At 40.5% G+C, this 19,404-nt stretch overlaps 1 protein-coding gene across 2 annotated transcripts in view; it reads right to left on the bottom strand.

Annotated features, from left to right (window-relative positions):
• Positions 1-18,515: 18,515 nt before the first annotated feature.
• TAFA2 (TAFA chemokine like family member 2) overlaps positions 18,516-19,404 on the bottom strand; it is a 2,885,489-nt gene continuing 2,884,600 nt past the window's right edge. For both annotated transcript variants that reach the window (XM_044088281.1, XM_044088280.1), the window contains one exon: positions 18,516-19,404. This exon is cut by the window's right edge and continues 1,572 nt beyond it. The gene's annotated coding sequence lies outside the window, so the exon portion shown is untranslated.

Consider the following 19,404-nt stretch of genomic DNA (forward strand, 5'->3'; position numbering starts at 1 on the left):
TGTTTTTGTAGGGTCATCAGAGTTGCTGCCAAGTTGCTTGAAGGGTTACTCAGAGCCGCCATGTTGTTGTTGTTACTACTTTTACCCGGGGGTTATTGTGTTTTAGAGGAGAAGAAGAACTTTGGTGGTTTTGGTTTTTTTTTGTCCTGTATTATTGCTTTTTAGTCATATTATGTTGTTGTCTAAAAATTTGCTGATCAGTAATAAGTTTAGTGGTTTATAACATTTTGGCACTAATTTGGTCCAGGAGAGGAGATCCTTTTTTTTCACACTTCGGTCCCACTTTTGTTTTTTTTTTTCACTCTTATGGTAACCTTATGGGGATGAATTGGGAGGATTGTTAGGAAAGTCTTATTGAAGTAGGATACAGCTTCATATATTGAAGGACTTAAGGACTCCATTTGCAGTGTTTAGTTTAAGTTCGGCATTGTTCACTCCTGGTCAAAGTGTTTTTAATAATGAATTGTAAAAATTTTAAATGAACGCTTTGTCTTTGTGGGTCTTTATATATATATATAGATTCATCTGGTAGTCATCCTATAGGTTCCTGGGTGTTAGTTTTTGTTTTTTATTTTTTTTGTTAATATCATCCAGTCCAGAATGCCTTTGTTGTTGATAGTTGTATTCTAAATGTGAACTAGTTGTGGAATCAAAACCATTCAACTGAGAGAGGATGGGCTGTTATTGCTACACCCCAGTCGGGTAAGTCAGTGTTAACGCCTCCTAGTAGTATTGTTTAATTCTAGAGAAAGGAGATCCTACTAACTTATTTCAGTTTATCTTGATCTATATTACCTGGTGGGAAATATGTACAAATGATGTTAACTGGATTTTTGGTTGTTTAGTTGTAGTTTTGAAATAATTATTTCTGTAGTGTCATCAGAATGTGGTTTGTGTTTATTTTACTGATTTGTAATCCTGCATGTAGCCATGGTTATTGAGAATTATTAAAAGAGTTTTGAGAAGGAAAGTGGATGGTGGTTAGAAGAGTAGACAAGAGGGTTAGAGAAGGCCTATTCTATAAGGTTAGTAAACATGTTTGAAGGTATTAAGGGTGTAGGCTAGGTGGGGAGAGGAGGAAAGGCTATAGATAGAGTAAAGAGACATGAAAGAGTAGGTTAGGTTGCGCTACAGCAGGGTGAGGGAAGGTATGGGAGGAGGGTGGTGTATAATTAATTAGTAGGTTAAATATAGGCTAGCTAACAAAGGAAAGGTGCAAGTATGAGTAGAAAGAAGGAGAAGGCTAATGGCCAAGGTAGTAAGTAGGTGTGAGATAAAGAGAGGAGAGGTAAAGCCAGAAGGGTAATGTATAGGAGTGGGTGGCTAGAGGGAGGTGAGGTTGAGAGGGAGGTTGGGAGTAGAGGGGGAGGGGGCAGAGAGTAGGTAGGTAGGGAGCCAGGGTGGGAAGGGGAGGGGTAACACCCTAAGCGAGGAGTGAGTCTGAGAGAGGAAACAATCAGAAGACAAGAGAGAGAGGGAGGCCCAAACAAACAGTTGGAGAAGGGAACTTAGAGGTAAGTCAACTGGTGTAGGCTGGAAAAAAAAAAAAAAGTAGTCAGCTAAAGTATAGAGTCAGAGATGATGAGGTAAGGTAAGAGGCTACAGGCTAAATAGCCAGGCGAAAAAAAGTTTCAGTTAAAGGACAGATGATTAGAAAGTTAGAGAAGAAAGATAAGCATAAGAGAAGAAGAGAAAGCAGGCAGCAGAAAGAATAAGGAAAGCACTTAGCACAGTTTGTATGTTTGGCAGGGACAGCAGCAGCAGGCAGGGGCCAAGCACAAAAGGGAAAAGAGGATAAGGTGGTGTGTGCTAGCAAAACAGAGATAGTTGAGGTAGATTGGGATAGGAATTTAATGCTTAACCTGAGATACAAAAGTAGAGTAAGTCTGGTCAAACAAGGTAATTTAGCATACTTATTTCAGGAGGATGGTGGGCAGGAAAAAGTCTGACATCAATAAGGTACGGAGGTATTCATGCATGGTTCCCTAGGTGCATATATATTGAAGGGTGTGTCTGGGACAATGGGGGCAGCCAGCATTATTATTCATTCCTACTTTGTGAGATGGTCTGCTACCCTTAATGGATGTCACCTGGGTTTTCTGAATGTACAAACCTATATGACGGCAGACAGCAGTTATGCCTATATAGATGAGGGCAATATAGGACCAGGAGCTTGCCAGAGGGCTGTAAAATGCATAACCATTGCACAGAAATAGCCCACATGGACATGTCTGTTATGAGATAAGGGGATAGTATGTACCCACAGAAACACACACACACACACACACACACACACACACACACACACACACACACACAGTTGGCTGGATTAAGACTAGAACCCCTACCTATCTACTATTACACACTATAGCTTTCAGTACTTATTGCATGCACCACAAAATATATCTGATATCTGAATGTCAGCTAGTACTCTTAAAGTGGATGACATCAGCAGGCCTTGTACAGGAGGGTATTTAGAGGTCAGCGGCTAGTCTTAGGCCCATAAAATGCATAACCATTGCACGAAGATAGCCCATATGGGCATGTATGCAGTGCTGCAGATGCATATAACATACACAGACAATTGGCTAATGTAAGATTAGAACCCCTACCTATCTAGTGATACACAGTACAGCTTGCAGTATTTATCACATGCACCATAGAGATTACTTGATATTACACCTTTAGCCAGTGCTGTTTAGGTGTATGACATCAGCAGGCTCTGTAAAGGAGGCCAGTGTAGTGGCCATCAGGTAGTCAAAGGATCTTAAAATGTATAACTATTGCACAGAGATAGGCATGTCTGTACTGCTGCAAGGGGAGATATTTACATACACATAGAGTTGCCTCTTGTGAGATTACAGCCCCTACCTATCTACTATTACACGCTTTAGCTCACTGTACTTATCGCATGCACCACACTGTTTACCTGATAATACATTGTCAGCCAGTGCTCTTAATGTGGATGACATCAGCAGGCCTTGTAACGGAGGCCAATGTTGAGGCCAGTAGCTAGTCAGTGGGCATAAAATGCATAACCATTGCACAGAGATAGCCCATAGGGGCTTGTCTGAAGTGCGGCATAGGGATATATTCAATCACGCAGTTGGATAATGTAAGATTAGAACTCCTACCTATCGAGTATTACTCATTATAGCTTGCAGTACTTATTGCATGCACCATGAAGTTTATATGTTGTTAGATAGTCAGCCAGTGCTCTTAAGGTGGATGACATTTGCAGGCATTGTAGAGGAGGGAATTTAGAGGCTAGCAGCCAGTCACAGGGCCATACAATGCATACCATCACACAGAAACAGCCCATATGAACATGTCCATAGTGCTGTAAGGGGGGTATAGTGATACACACACACAGATAGAAAATGTGAAATTAGAACTCCTACCCAACTAGTACTACAAACAACAGCTCACAGTACCTATTGCATGTGCCACAGGTTATGTCTGTTGGATATGTTGATGCAAGCACAGTACTTGTGCAGTATATAAAATGGCCTTGTGCTAGACACCATGTGTGGCCTGCAGAGTGGTACTGTTTTTGTATCTAGTGTTCTAGGGGTGGGATACCTGGTAATATCCCTGCTGTGTGTGTATACTTACCAGTCTGGCCTTATGTGGCAGTTTGCAGTTTGATAGGCAGACATGTGGCCAGTGACAATATGGCCTGTCCAAGGACTGCATTGCACCCATTGTACATTACACCACCTGCATACCTATGTCTGTCTGGGTGACAACCCATAGGCTCAGGGGTCTGTGGGTGAGTGGATTATGTACTGTTGCAGCCTTGGCCTGGTGCCATCAGACAGCTGTTGTAATGTGTATATGCAGATAACCACAGCATTCAGGGGTATGTGGGAAAATTCACCAGTAATGTAAATGTGTTCTGTAGAAGTACGTGGGGAGTCTATGTACTTTCTATAGCTATATATGCATCTTGTTATATTTGTTTATATATATATATATATATATATATATATATATATATATATATATATATGCGACATACTGCTAGAGACACTAATCAAGTGTGAGGCAGATAGAGACAGATATGTATATGTAGCTTTATGTCTGCACAGACATATTTACACATTGCAGGTCTTTGGGTGGTAGAGGCAAAAGACTTGGGTTAACTAAGTGTAGGAGCATGCCCAGTGTGATTGTCAGTATTTACAATGTGACTCCAGGCTGGAGCTACATGTACTCCAGTCTGGGATTATTGTGTGCTGTTACCATAGTACTGCAGTTGCCTTATACTGTCCAAGGCATTTCCAGCTGTTTGCTGCCCTTAATATGTGACTTAAACTTCAGAACTATAGAGAGCTTCATAGACTGTCCAGATTTTTGGCCTGTTTCACATAACCATTGCTGTTTTCTGGAAAATTAGTGGCAAATCAGTCAAGATTGAAGTAAATTAATACTGATATATATTTGAGTTTCAGATTCCATGCACTGCAGCAGAGTCATGGGAATGCAGGACCTGTTATTCTATCCACATTCTACATTTATGGGAGCAATTATTTTAAATCTGTCACAATTTGTGGGTCTTGGTCCTACTTTTATTCACTTTATTTGGCCAGATTTCCTTCTGTAAGAGGTTGAGAGGTATGATATGACTGGGGTACATGGTGAAACACCACACACAGGGTGACAGAGTGCATACCTCTCCCTGTACATGTTTTTGCAGAATGTCCAGCATTTCACCCCATATCTTTGCTGTGTTCTTCATACATTTGTGGTTTCCGGGTGCTATACTGTACATTGGTCACTGAATTGTTGTACCTACTGGCACATAAAACTGAAGGCCTTCTCATCCTGTAGCTAATCTGACCTGTTGCAACTTACTGTTAAACTAACCACCTGCTAGCTTACTCAGGGCATGTATAATGTCTATCTGTAGGTATGGCCTTTTCTGTCCCCATTCACACTGGCTTTGTCCAACTTTCTTGCAGTAACAGATTGAGGGTTTAGGACAGTCTGTGGGACTACCTCCATATGAGTACCTCACATGCAAAAGATGTTGGATGCTGCCAGATTTGATCCATCAGCACCATCACACATGCCACTGTCCCTGGCCCACTGAGCCACACCAGCTGTAGGACAGATAGGTTTCCTCCCTCACACTATCAACAAGATAGGGGAATTTTCTGGTCTGCTGGTATATCATTGCAGACTTCCTGTTACAGCAGTCGATGGTAACACTAACTTGTTTGGGGTGAGGGATGACCAGCCTTTGCTCTGCTGGCATAGACAGTTATGCAACTTTCCTGTGGCCCCACTGTTTGGCATCTCCCTGGACTACTGTTGTGGAGTTTCCAGCCATGTGGCCTTAGTGGCTATTATGGGGCACATACTAGTGAACAGAGTAGCTGTTGTCACTGGGGTATCTGTTAGATCTGTAGAAGTAGCCCAGTATCCCACTATAGATCTCTGCAAGTAGCCCAGTAGCAGACTACATATAGCCCACTATATTCCCTTGTATACATGGGACAGGTCTATACATATGCTACCATACTGTACTATCCCTTACAAGTAGTGTACAGGAGAGTGACTTACCTTGTGAATGCAGCAGTTGACAGACCTGTAGTTTGAGGCTGTCTCTGTCTGATGTAGGCAGCCCACAGCCAATAAATGGTGAGGACCAGGTTGTGTTGCCCAGCTAGCATCATTTATACTGATATATATGTGAGCCAGAGTATGGTGTCAGTCCCTAGGGCCCTAGGTTGTCAGTGCATGTGCTATGTGTTGTATCTTGGCCAAGGCCAGGGCATATTGGGGACACCTGCATCTGCATACAGGGACAACCTCAGGGTTTCCTCCTCCGAGTCCCCCTGTGGGTGTGACTGTGGTGACCTAGGCACTGGTGGGGGGTTGTGAATCTCTTCCCTTTGCTGATCCTGCTGCAGCTGTTTCTGCAGGATCACAATGTGTAGTGTGGCACATACAGTGAACATCTGAGCACATGTGGCTGGAGAGTACTGCAAGGCTCCACCAGATATATAGAGGCACCTGAACCTTGACTTCAACAGGCCAAACACACGCTCTATGATGTTCCTGGTCTGTGCTTGTGCCTCATTATAGCATTCTTTGGTGGGTGTGTGTGCATTTCTGATGGGTGTCATCATCCATGGTTCCAGTGCATAGCCAGCATCCCCAAGTAAATGGCTGTGTGGGATGTCCCCCCTAGCAAACATCTGGTACAGCTGTGATGCATGCCAGATATGGGAGTCTTGATAACTGTCAGGGCTGCCAGCACACACATCCATGATAATGCCCTGGGTATTGCACATGACCTGGCAGCTGATGGGGTGGTAACCCTTGTGGTTGACGTAGACTAAACCCTCTTCACCGGGTGGTGTCTTGATGTGTACATGACTGCAATCTATGGCACCCAGCACCTCAGGGTAGTGTGCTACATGGTAGTAGAGTTGCATATTGCTGGTCCTCTCCTCAGGGGTGTGGGGAAGATAAATGTTCTCACTGGCATATGGTAGCATGGCATCCAGGAACTGGTGCAGTACCTTGAAAGCAGATGCCTGTGAGACCCCGTCATATCCCCAGTTGGCTACACATACCTTTGTTTCCACTAGGATGGGTTCACCTCTGTTGGTTCTTAGTCTGAGTTGAGGGTGCCAGAGTTCACTGAGTTGTTGTAGTAGGTCCCTGTCCGCCCTGTAATGCTCCACAATCTCCAGTTCATGTAACTCCTGATAGGTTACCCTGGGCCTGAGTACTCTTCTCCTTCTCTGACTAGGCCTATGGTCAGCAGCAGCTGCACTGACCGCAGCATCTAGCTCATACATATGTAGCAGACCTGCAATGGCCCCTAGCATTCTCTAGGTTTAAATTCCCAAGTCTGTACTCCAATGGTGCAGAGTATAGGGGAAAATCAGATTGTAGGGTGCATGCATACTTTATACTGCTCTGCTGTAGGTGTATTCTGTGTGATTGGCTAGCTATGATGCATTACACCTGCCAAGTACATCATTAAGACATTTAATGGCCCTCGTTTAAGTGAAACAGGGCTCATCAGTACATAATATATTTGGCTTTCTCAGCCAATTTTGTTTTTTTGACAGACTTCTTTGCTGAGCACTGAGGTGCACCACACAAATATGCTCAAACCCACTGAAACTTGTGCCCCTAAGGTAAACAAAGCTTACATAGCTCTCAACCTTCCATCACCAAAATGAGGAACACTCACCTTCATAATGTGGAACAAATGGGCAAAATGTGGAACACATACTAATGGCTTACTAACAACTTCAACTAGGAAGGTCATAGGATGGTTAAAATATGCTGTTTTCACTTATAAAGAAGATACTTTAATGAATTAATATGATTAATGTCAATTTACCATGGATTTCACCTAAAAAATTCCTAACACTGAATGTGTAACAGACCCTTTCAATGTGGAAATTTGAGGAATTTGAGGAGCATGACCCTTTTAAGACCCCAAATGAGGTACGTCCCTCATAACGAGGTACACTTGAGAGGTATGAAAGCTTAGCAGTCACCAGACACCCCCCTGCTGAGCAGAGTGGTGTGTCACATAAACAGGCATCACTGAGCTCCAATGAGCTTAAAAGTTTGCAGACACACCCTCTTTGGATGTCAGCTACCTCTTCTGTGGACACTGACACAGTTCTGTGCCTGCACAGATGGGATCTGCGGACACAGATACTCATTTGTGCTATTCAGTAACTCCACCTTATTTGCATACAGATCCATGCACAGTACCTGGTAACTACATGGATTCAGGCCCTGCCTCGTTAGCAACCATAGCAGTCCTACACTGCAAATACTCCACATGTGTCCTCCCTTACTGTTTCATTCTCACAAATTCTGTTTTTTTCAATATATATATATATATATATATATATATATTTTTTTTTTTTTTTAACATAATGATATGTTTGCACACTGTGGCACACCACGCAGACATTCAGGGTATTAAAAATATATATTTTACATTATTTTTCATACAATTTTGGACACACAGTGGTTACTTTTGAACATATCTCTGTCCTCTATACTATTTCTGCCACTGTAACTACACTTTTACAGCCCCTGGTGTCATTTTTACTTCCTGTACATGGAATTTTTTCATGTACATTACGGACACCAACACTGGGTCTGCACGACTGCCTGCCTGCTTGCTGGACTGCTCTACTTGCCTCATTTGTACGCACTTCACCTGCTTATGAGGTGATTTGCATGCCCCTCGGCTCCCTTTACTGGATTGCACATCTGTTTACATCCATGTAAGCACTGTGCCACTATGCCTACATGACAAATAAGTCCATTTAGGCTTTATTAAGTTCCTCCCACTGTTTTACAATGCTTTGTAACATTAGTATTGTTATTGTGTTATAATTTTGTAAATTGCTTTTTTTCCCTTTTAAAGTGTCAGTTATAAATAAAACCCCATAAGATACCTGCCCAGTTCTAATACAGAATGTCTTTTTCCTCTCATTCATTCTGCATTTCTGAAGTGGATATTGTCTGTAACAGCCATAGTGTCCATGGTCCTTGTCCACCATGCCCTCCCTTATGCTGCTTTGTCCAGCACAGCAGCCAACATATCAATTAACCATGCCTGTACCTCCTTGTATGTCACTATGTCCAAAGAAGTTGCAGCATTCACTGTAGCTATGTACCCAGTGATAGCTGAAGAGTCAATAAAACATCTCCAATTCCTCCTTCATGCTGCCACATTCACTGCAACATCAGATTGGTCCAGGAATTTCCACTTTCTATGTTACTATATCTTCTATAGCAGAAAATGTTACTCTAAACAGTCCTTCTTCCCTCTACATTTTCATGCTGACATGTCCATGGTTGTAGCAGTAATCACTATATACTCAAAAAGGCTCATACTATATTGATTGTTTTCTACTAACAACTAAAGGTTCAATGAATCCCCACTGATGTCATGTCCACCATACAAGCAAAACAGTGAACAAAGGCTTAATAAAAACAGTGCACCCACTATCTATATTGAAATGTCCATAGTATCAGCTTACCAGTTATCCAACCCTTTTTTCCTTCAGTTTTACAAATTTACTATACTGAAGATACACATACACACACATGCATGCCCACATGCAAATGACACCATGGTACATACATAACAATATCATATATGACTACTGCTATTTCTAAACCATGACTGGAATTTGAAAGTTCTAAGGATACATCATTGATAGCATTTAAAAAATGAAATATTCACTTCAAAGATTTCAAATTTCTTTAATTATGTGTTACTAATGAAACATCAGTAAAAACTGCATTTGATGTAATCATCATCAAAAATGGCCTAAAATTGCAAAATGAAAATGTTCACTTCTCAATTATGGTAAACCAGTATGAGCAAAATTATAGACAGATAAATTTGCAGTGTTAGAAAATGCAGATGGAGGGTAGCTTTACTGTTACAGTGGCTCCTCATGAAGATCTGCTGACATGGTTTTACTATTCTCTTCAAAGACAGTCCTTGCAAAAGTAAATAATTATCTGTGACTCTGATCTCTAAGTTTGTATATTCTTTACATAGCATTCACTTGAAGAATAATGAAAACTTGATTATCCATATATCAAATCTAATTAGTCAATGCTTTAGAGGTAATTAATTGTAAATAATAGAATTTCTCAATAGATATAGTTGTAATAAAGGCCTAATATTCTTTGATTCAGGAATATTGTAGGAAGGCTGATAAAACTGAAAACTTGAAATTAAATTGTGCCTAATTCATAGGATCATAGGAAGTTACTAGGCTACTGGCCCTGAGGCCCTTACAAGCCTAGCCACAAATTTAGCCCACATTCCAACAAGTCAGCACCCTATGCCATTGTCCAGCAGGGACACAGGTGGAATCCCAGGGGTGTATTTTCTGTTCCCCATCCAGTTATCCAGGTTGCGCTTAAAAAGTCTTAATGAGGTGCTCTGCTTTACATGCAGAAGGAGTCTAGTCTACAAAACTGACGTCCCGCTCACCAGGCTGAACAAGGAGAAGGTCACGGTGAGTTGCCTGTTGGGCGCTAGGATCCGCCACATAACACAAGCACTTAGGTCACTCCAAGGCAAGTACAAATATGACTCAGTCATTGTCCATGCTGGTGTGAATGACCTGAGACGTACCTCCCTGGACTACATGAAAAGAGACATAGAGTAGCTCTCTGAGCATGTAGCCCAGGCCGGTATGACCCTGACATTGAGTAGCATCTTACCCTCACCAAGAATGATGCCACAATATGAAGACAAGATGATCAATTTCAACAATTGGCTTAAGTATTGGTGTCATTCAAAGGGGATCCAATGCCTGTCAGCCTGGGATGACATGCTCGACAAGCCATGATGCTTCGCTAGGGATGGCTTGCACCTGTCACCCCTGGGTTTTCAGATATTGGCAAAGGCTCTTGCTACCCCCATAGTGCCTTTTTTAGGCAAGGCTCAAAAGACAAACCCACCTCCATAGGTATCACAGGGGATAAGAAACTAAGAGTAATGCTACTCAATGCCAGAAGTCTAAACCTCAAGATGCACACACTCAAAACTCTCCTTAGCATGGAGAACATCGATATCTGTGCAGTAACAGAAACCTGGTTCAAGGCTCCCGAGAGCACCCCAGCACTACAAGGTTATACCTCATACCATGCTTTTCGACCCCAAAACTTGGACCGAGCCACAAAAGGAGGGGGAGTATCAATATTTGTCAAAGATACCCACACCTCCAGGTTGGTGGCACAGCACGAAGCATCAGAGACTATCCATGTGCAGCTAACAGTGGGTAAAACTGCCTTCCAGTTTATAGCCTGCTACAGACCACCCTCCCAAACCCAGGAACCCCACTCGGCCTTCCTGAGAACACTGGAAAATATGAAGGTCTCTCCAAACACCATTATATTGGGTGACTTCAACTACCCAAACATAGACTGGGAGCATTACTCTAGCTCCAACACCTTAGCCCAAAGGTTCCTAGAATTTATAAACTCAAATGCTATGGAACAACTTGTTACCACTCCCACAAGAGGGGAAAACATACTGGACCTGATCATCACCAACATGGGGACTCTATGCTCCAGACCAGAAGTGTACCCCTCACTGGTAAGATCAGACCATAAACTAATCTCAGTGGACATTCACATCCTGACTCCACCCCCTGCCCTGAAAACCACAGTGAAAAACTTCTCTAAAGCAAATTTCACACTCCTCAAAACCGAGGTGGAATCCTTCAAAGCCCCCGGGCCTGTGGAAAATACGGCCCAGACCGCAAAATCCTTTATAAACGCATTCTATGAACACCTTCAGGAATGCATGGATCATGCAATCCCAAATAAAACCAAGACCCAATCCTCCAAAGGCAGACGTCCTGTCTGGTGGACCCCAGCGATAAACAAACTATACAATAGAAGGAGGAAGCTACTACATGATAGAGCAAAATCCCAAAAAGGGAAGGCATCTCTGATCAGTATTAGCAAAAAACTACGGGCACTCATAAAATCGTCTAAGGCCAGCTTCGAGAGAAAAGTGCACAGGACACTAAGGGTAATCACAAGGCTTTCTTTAGTTATGTTAGGAACCTGGGTGGGAATTCCCAGATATGCTCAGAATTAGTCCAAAATGACAAAAAATACACCGAACCCACAGACATTGCCAACATCCTAGCTGACAGGTTCAGCGCAAACTCCCCACCAAAAGGGCAAATATCTATCCCAGCAGAGTGCTGCCCCCCTGACATCTCAGATGCTCAGGTAAGAGCTGCCCTCTCCAAAGCAAAAAACACAGCATCAATGGGACCAGACGGTGTCCCGGGCTGCGTCCTACATGAACTCCAAGAAGAGCTAAACCCAAACATAAAACTACTGTTCAGTCTCAGCCTTACTACAGGATATGTACCCAAAGAGTGGCATACAGCAACAGTGGTCCCTCTCCACAAAGGTGGTGCCTTAACAGATCCTGGAAGTTATCGCCCCATAAGCCTGACTAGCTTGGTCTGCAAAGCTATGGAAAGGATCATCATGGACCTCATAAATAAAGATATTGGGGACCTACAGACACTGGATCCTACCTAGTTCGGCTTTGTTAAGGGCAGATCCTGCCTCTTAAACCTGGTTGATTTCTTTGAAACAGTCACCAAGGCCATTGACGAGGGGAAGGTGGTCCACACAGCCTACCTGGACCTCGCAAAAGCCTTTGATACAATACCCCACTCGGGCATTATAGATAAGCTCACCAGCTTAAATATAAACCCCTATGTCACTAGATGGGTTGCAAACTGGCTCAAGGACAGAACCCACATGGTTAGAATTGCTGGAGCCATGTCAGACTCCAAACCAGTTACAAGTGGCGTCCCACAAGGCTCAGTCCTGGGACCTCTCTTGTTCGGTATATATTTCTCGGAGGTGCAGGCCAACATGGAAGGACTGTGGCTGACCAAGTTCGCAGTTGACTGCAAACTGGGTGCCATAATCGACTCTCCAGCTGACACAAGCATCCTCCAAAAGGGCCTCATAGAAACAGACAACTGGTGTCATAGCCATGGCCTCAAGCTAAATGCCAAAAAGTGTATAGTCATCCCCTTTGGCAAAAACAAAGTGCCTACAAATTACCACATAGGTGGTAATCCATTAAGTACAGAAGAAGTAATTAGGGACCTGGGGACCCAAGTTGATAGCAGTCTCTCATTTGACAGCCATGTGGCCAAAGTGGTTAGAAAAACATTTTATATTGCCCACCTAATCATGAAGGGATTCACATCTAGATCAGGGGAGGTCATCGTGCCTCTTTACTCATCCCTCATCAGGCCCATAATTGAGTACAGTGCCCCTTTTGGGATGTACCTTACCAGACACCTGCAGCAACTGGAAAGACCCCAAAAGTACCTCACCAAGAGGATCAAAGGGCTCAAACAGATGCCATATGCTGCCCGGTTAAAGAAACTCCAGCTCTACTCAGTGGCATACCGCCTGCTCAGAGGCGATCTGTGCCTGACGTATAAAGCCATGTCCAACCCGGAATTAATGGACATGCTGCACCTCAGAAAATCCAAATCCCATCGAGCCACGCTCGAGAGACTTGAACATCAGCACTGAAATAAATAGGACATGCTGGAGGGACAGATTCATAACCCAGAGGCTCCCTTCACTCTGGAATAAAATCCCAGTCCAGGTTAGGCAGAGTCCCTCATTGACTCTCTTCAAGAGGAATCTTGATGAGTGGATGGGAGATCGTAGGTTTACTCCGGGTATCACTTCTGTGTCACTGTTAGACAGAGGTACAGTATACTAACCTCGAAAAAGGGCATAGCAAAATTAATTTAAAATGGGTGGCAAAAGCCAAACACACTCTGGCTAGGCTTATAAATGCCCTAGGGCAGATAGCCTAGTATGAACCTATGAACCTATGAACCTAAAAGAGAGAGTCGCTGGGACACAAATCTGTCTCACCAACATGTCCTATTGATGTCAGAGACCAGGTTGAGGTCGCACATGTGGGTTACTCGAGTGGGACTTGACTTGTGGATATGCAGCAGTCCCATCAGGGTGGGGTCTGAGATTGCTTTGTATGCCAGATGGAGGTCACCTCTGAGGAGTCTGTAGGAGACTGAGTAGAGTGACAGGGCTTTTAGCCTATCTGTGTAGGGTAGATGTTTGATGCCCTGGATTCTCTGGGTGAGGACCCTCTGTAGTCTCTCCAGCTGCTGCATGTGCTTTGTGAGCTACATGCCAAAAGGGGCTTTGTACTCAATAATGGGTCTTATAAGGGAAGAATACAAGGATGTTATGACCACCTTGTCCCTGGATGAGACACCTTACAAATGAGGTGGTCATGTAGAAAGCTTTCTGTACAACAGAGGAAATATGGTGGTCAAAGTCAGTTTGCTATCAACCTGGGCACCCAAGTCGCTCAAGACTAATTGCGTGCTTAGTACCTTATTATCAATGTGATAATCTGTGGGGATGTCACACTCCCCAAAAGGGATGATGATGCATTTTTTGACATTCAGTTTGAGGCCATGTTTCTGGCACCAGTCATTTGTTTGGGTGAGACCCTCTTGGAAGATGTCCACATCACTTGGGGAATTGATGGCAGCACCCAGCTTGCAGCCATCTGCAAACTTGGTCAGCCAAAGCCCTAGATTTCACCTGCACCTCTGAGAAATATATCCTAAACCGCAGAGGCCCCAAGACCGATCCCTGGGGTACACCACTTCTTACAGGTCTACTACTTGAGGTGGCTTCTCCTATTTTAACTAGGTGGTTTCTATTAGTGAGCCAGTTTGCTACCCATCTAATAACATATGGATTGCTGCCTAGTTGAGAGAGTTTATCTATTATACCTGAGTGGGGAATAGCATCAAAGGCTTTGGCCAGATAAAGGTAGGTGGTGTGCATCGTCTTCCCCTCGTCTATGGCCTTGGTGACTGTGTCAAAGAACTTGACCAGATTTAACAGGCATGACCGCCCGTTGACAAAACCAAATTGTGTGGGATCAAGTGTCTGGAGGTTGCCAATGTCTTTGTTAATGAAGTCCATGATAATCCGCTCCATTATAGCTTTGTGTAGTCAAATTTCTTCATGGAACAACAGCTTTATATCAATTCATAAAGTTTCCTGTTCTTTTATTTTTTCACTATATTGTATGTCTTTATTAAAGAAAAACAATACAGCAAGTACAAATTTAATGATGAAATCACCAATAAGTCAGAAAACAGCAACGAAAATAAAAGACTGTAACCAACACACTTCACGCTATAATCAGTTATAACTATTCACAATTTACATGTTCAACACTTGTGGCATCTGATACCTCTAACTGACTAGTCATTCCACACTTAACCTAAGGCTTGTTGTATATTACTTTATTCAGACTTGATTAAACCTGAAAGACTGTTATATTTGTTAAAAAAGAAATGTCATTGGGCAGGCAGTACCATGCACCTTGTGATGGCAAGTAGCATCCTTGAAAGAATATCTGATATATCCTTAGTGTTCATGGATCATAGCTCTAACATGTTGTTTTGATAACAAACCTTTGGAATTTATTCCTTTGTGGAAATTAATTTGACTACACTGGTTGGGGCCCATCCTATCTCACACAGCATGGACCAAGATATCCTCCTGGCACTGGGCAGAATTTCCAGCCCTGTTGGAAGGGGTCCTGATATGCATCTTCCAAGAGTAACTATACATACCCCCAGCACCCTCTGACCTGTGGAAACTGGAAGGTTGCAGGGTATCATGGATAATGTGTTTGCCTCACAAACACAAGGTACAGGGTCTGATTTTTACTTTTGAGGGAAATTGGATAGACTTAAAATGGCATAGTAGTTACCCATGAAACTATGAATTCCCAAAACATGTGCAAGATATCAGCTCAAGGAATTACATATCTCCAACAGTTTCTATCTGGTTTAATCCCTTGTCTGAACTCTCTGTTGTGGGTGAGATACCATCTGTGAAGTAGCTTTAAATGCTAGTCCCTATATCATGTCCATCTATCAAGTTTCATGGATGGTTTCCAAGCACCATCCCATTCATCATCTGTCAATATGACCCTCTCCTGTACCCTCCATATAATCACCAGCCATCTCTTTAGTACTTTTGATTTATGCATTTGCTGTCCTTCATAAGTCATAAGCATTGCCCCTGGGATCATTCTCCTGATGTATTCACTAGGCTTAATACAGGTTCTCCAGATATGAATAATTTGGCTATACCCAGACCGTTCCTGATCTTTGAGCTTAAACTCAGTGCATAGGTAAGATAGGTATCTTTGAGGGTGCTGTTTTGGGTCCTCTACTAACTGATCCCATTTGAGTACACCTATTTTGATTCAATCATACCAAGATTCAGGACATACGATGTCTAATATCTTAGGCTGATGCCAAATTATGTTAGTAGGACCCACCCTGCAAATCATATTGCTAAACCGTAATATCTTGTGCTAAGGTTTGAAAGTCCATTTCTGAAGGATCTTGAGAGGATTTTATTGTGATCTGAGAGTGTGGGGCATTTCCATTAGCCATTCATTAATATGGAGTCTAAGTAACTGGGCAAGTTTAAATACTATCAGTTATTAGAGGATCCATCGTTTGATACATGAGGAAGGTACCCAAAGTTTCCTGTTATTGAACTGATGGACTTTTATATATTGTGGTAAGGTTATATTGATAAAAGTATGTTCTGACTATTAAATATTGTGTCCTGAAATAATTAAAACATGGAAAAGGATACTGAAATTGACAAGCAGCTATGCTGCAGTGCTAAAATGTGTCACATTCCTGTGAAGTACAATGGAAAAAAAGGGAAAGAAGCTTCCTTAAACATAAGTACCAATGAAAGTTAACACTTTCCACTTGAAAACCTATATAAACATTGATCAGAACAAACTCTCATAGGTGTGCACACTGAGTATCCATTTTTCTGTAACAAATACTAGTAAATCCAAAATTTGGACTGACTGGGAATTGAAAAAAACATTGGACTTTCACGTAATTTGGCATTTTAGTCCAGACAACAAGATGTATTTCTGTTCATATTTATTCATTATAATATTGCCAGCTTGCATTATTTATTATTCTATTGCAAAAATCTGTTTTATGTTACAAAGTATATTGGCACATAAGAAAATTAGAATAAAATCATCAAAACCACAAGTATAATTCCCAGGAGAAAATGACATTTCATTTCTTTTTTTTTTTTTGAAAACAAAAATTTCAGTTCCAAAAAAGTATATAATTACATTTTTTTAATCTATTACTCTCGTACTCAAATGAGATTTGTTAAGTTATGCAGGGTTTTTGTATAAATAATTGGATGCTATTGAGGTAAAAAATATATATATTTTTAATCTGTATACTTTTTTGGCAATGAGGTTTTATGGACTATTATCATGGATTGTGTGCATTCTTTATGCCTAAAGTCGTTTCTTTCATGTTTTGATTGAACATTTTGAAATAAAGTATTTAAACATTGGTTACATAATTTTAATTAGTTCTGATGAAGTTCTGATAGATGATAAGGGAAAAAGTGCTTAACTGTATTTGTTCTTCACTGAAATAAATATTTATTTTTATTTTTGGCAACTTTGCTATGACTGGTTCTGTTTTTCCCTTTTTCTGCACTTTTTAGTTACTATTCATTCAAAATGTCTTGTATCTCAAGATATATATTGCATACAGAATTCTTAATCAAGCTGATAAATTATATTGCATTTGTAGCATTGGACTCAAACATGTATCAGTCTGCAGGATCTTCATTTTTCTGATGACTCATATTCTCAAGTTTCCTTCTTCACTTATGGTATAAAACTTCAAAAATGTCATACATTATAACAGGCAGATCTTAAACAACAATAAAATCTGTCTCTCTCTTTCTCACCCATTTCCATGGCATATCTTTCCATACCATTATGCTATACAGTTAACCCTCTAACCTCAGCACTCTGTATGCATATTAGACAAATACACTAAGTTCATTCAACATCATGTTGTTTCTATCTGTTTTTATAGTATCATCTCACCCAATGCATTGAATTAAGTCAATCCACATAGTTCATGCTTGGTTAAACTGAGGTTCTGGTACATTCAACATCTTTAGAATTTGACTTGTTTCTATACCTGAGACTTAAAACGTTATTTCAATCACTACCACTTCAGCTACATTTTCATGCTCTTTATCAATTATTAGTTGTTTGTCAGTATCTAATAAAATGGAATTCAGGAGTGCCTCCTAGAAAAGATTAGGAAAATACCCCAAGTATCCTGTACAGACTTGTTTCTTTCTGAAACTACTTTGGGTCTTACACATGCAAATCAACTATGGGCTTAGTTAGATATAACCAGTCCAGTAAAATAAACTACTTACTTAAATACTTGTTTTAACATCTTTGTTTGTAATGTGGTTGGAACATCAGTATTTCTTTTCTTTCCTTTAGCTATCCTTTGTTGCATACTGTTTATCCATTGCCACAAAATTATTCTGTCCACTCCTGTACCAAACTAATTTTAACATGGAGAAAAGGAAAACGCATAGAGCATTTTTTAAATCTTTACAAAGGAATATGAACGTAAACCAATACTGGAACACTGAAAGAGGAGCATGACATTGGGTACCTTTTCTAAGACAAATAACATTTTCACTGACTCATTGGAAGCATTTCGCTCTTCATTGGACTATGCTCCTCTTCTTCTTTCCTTACAACTGTCTTCAACTTGATATATATATATATATATATATATATATATATATATATATATATATATATATATATATATACACACACACACACACACACACACACACATATATATATATATATATATATATATATATATATATATATATATATAAGTGACTCAGATTTCTCAGTTTAAAACGTTCTTACATTGTACATCACACAATTGTAAAAATGTAAATGTAGTTCTTTGCATATTGTTTTAACCACTTTGAAATATGAATGAACATGCATATTACATACATCAAGTAATACAGAATGATTAGTTTTGTATTACAATTTTATTCACTTCTTAAGAATAGCCACAATTATATGCTACTGGAATCAGTGTGACATGTTGAAAATTCACAAGTTTATCAACATCATTTTTAATATTCCAGATTTTGCTTGTACTTTAATAAATCAACTATTCCAAAACCTTAATGCATATTTACTCACTTCAGAACCAAAAATATTAGCTTTGAGTATGAATAAATCATATTTTACTCTTTACAATGAAAAACTTAAATTTATTCATGGCAGCATATATATCCCTTAAGTAAATATTAACCAAATTGCTGAAAAGACATGAATGTCAATTTGCATTTCATTTTAATACTTACTTTACAACATGCTAATCATTTAACAGAGTTTATGTTCACACCAGACTCAGAAAAAATCTTCAGAAAAAAAATTAAATGACATTTATTGTAACATTAGTTGGTGACAGGCTTAAAACTATATGATGCCATGGACAGCAAATGCAGATTGTCAAAAACAGCAGGGTAGCATTTTTGCTCTTGTGGTTGAAACACCAAATCTTAAACTCAGAAGCTATAATGTGGAACGTCTCTCTGTTTATTGTCAAACAACAAGCTTTTGACATCATTACATGATTTTTTTTATAATGCAGTCCAGAAAACTGTACAACAGTGTCAATGAAAAACTCACAGCAGTCGAAGAATAATAAAGTGTTCAAAAATAATACTAAAGTAATATTATAATAATAATAATAATAATAATAATAATGTGCACCAATAAGAAGACATGAACGCTGGATCTCTTAATAAACAGAGGGAATAAACTGCAAGGTTTCCTTTATTTTTTATTATGAATCACATTATTTTTATTCTAAATATTGTATAAGATAAATGTAAATTTTTTATATGAAA

Source organism: Protopterus annectens, chromosome 11.part0 (genome assembly GCF_019279795.1).
Source record: "Protopterus annectens isolate FY-2018-M chromosome 11.part0, PAN1.0, whole genome shotgun sequence".
Taxonomy (NCBI): domain Eukaryota; kingdom Metazoa; phylum Chordata; order Ceratodontiformes; family Protopteridae; genus Protopterus; species Protopterus annectens.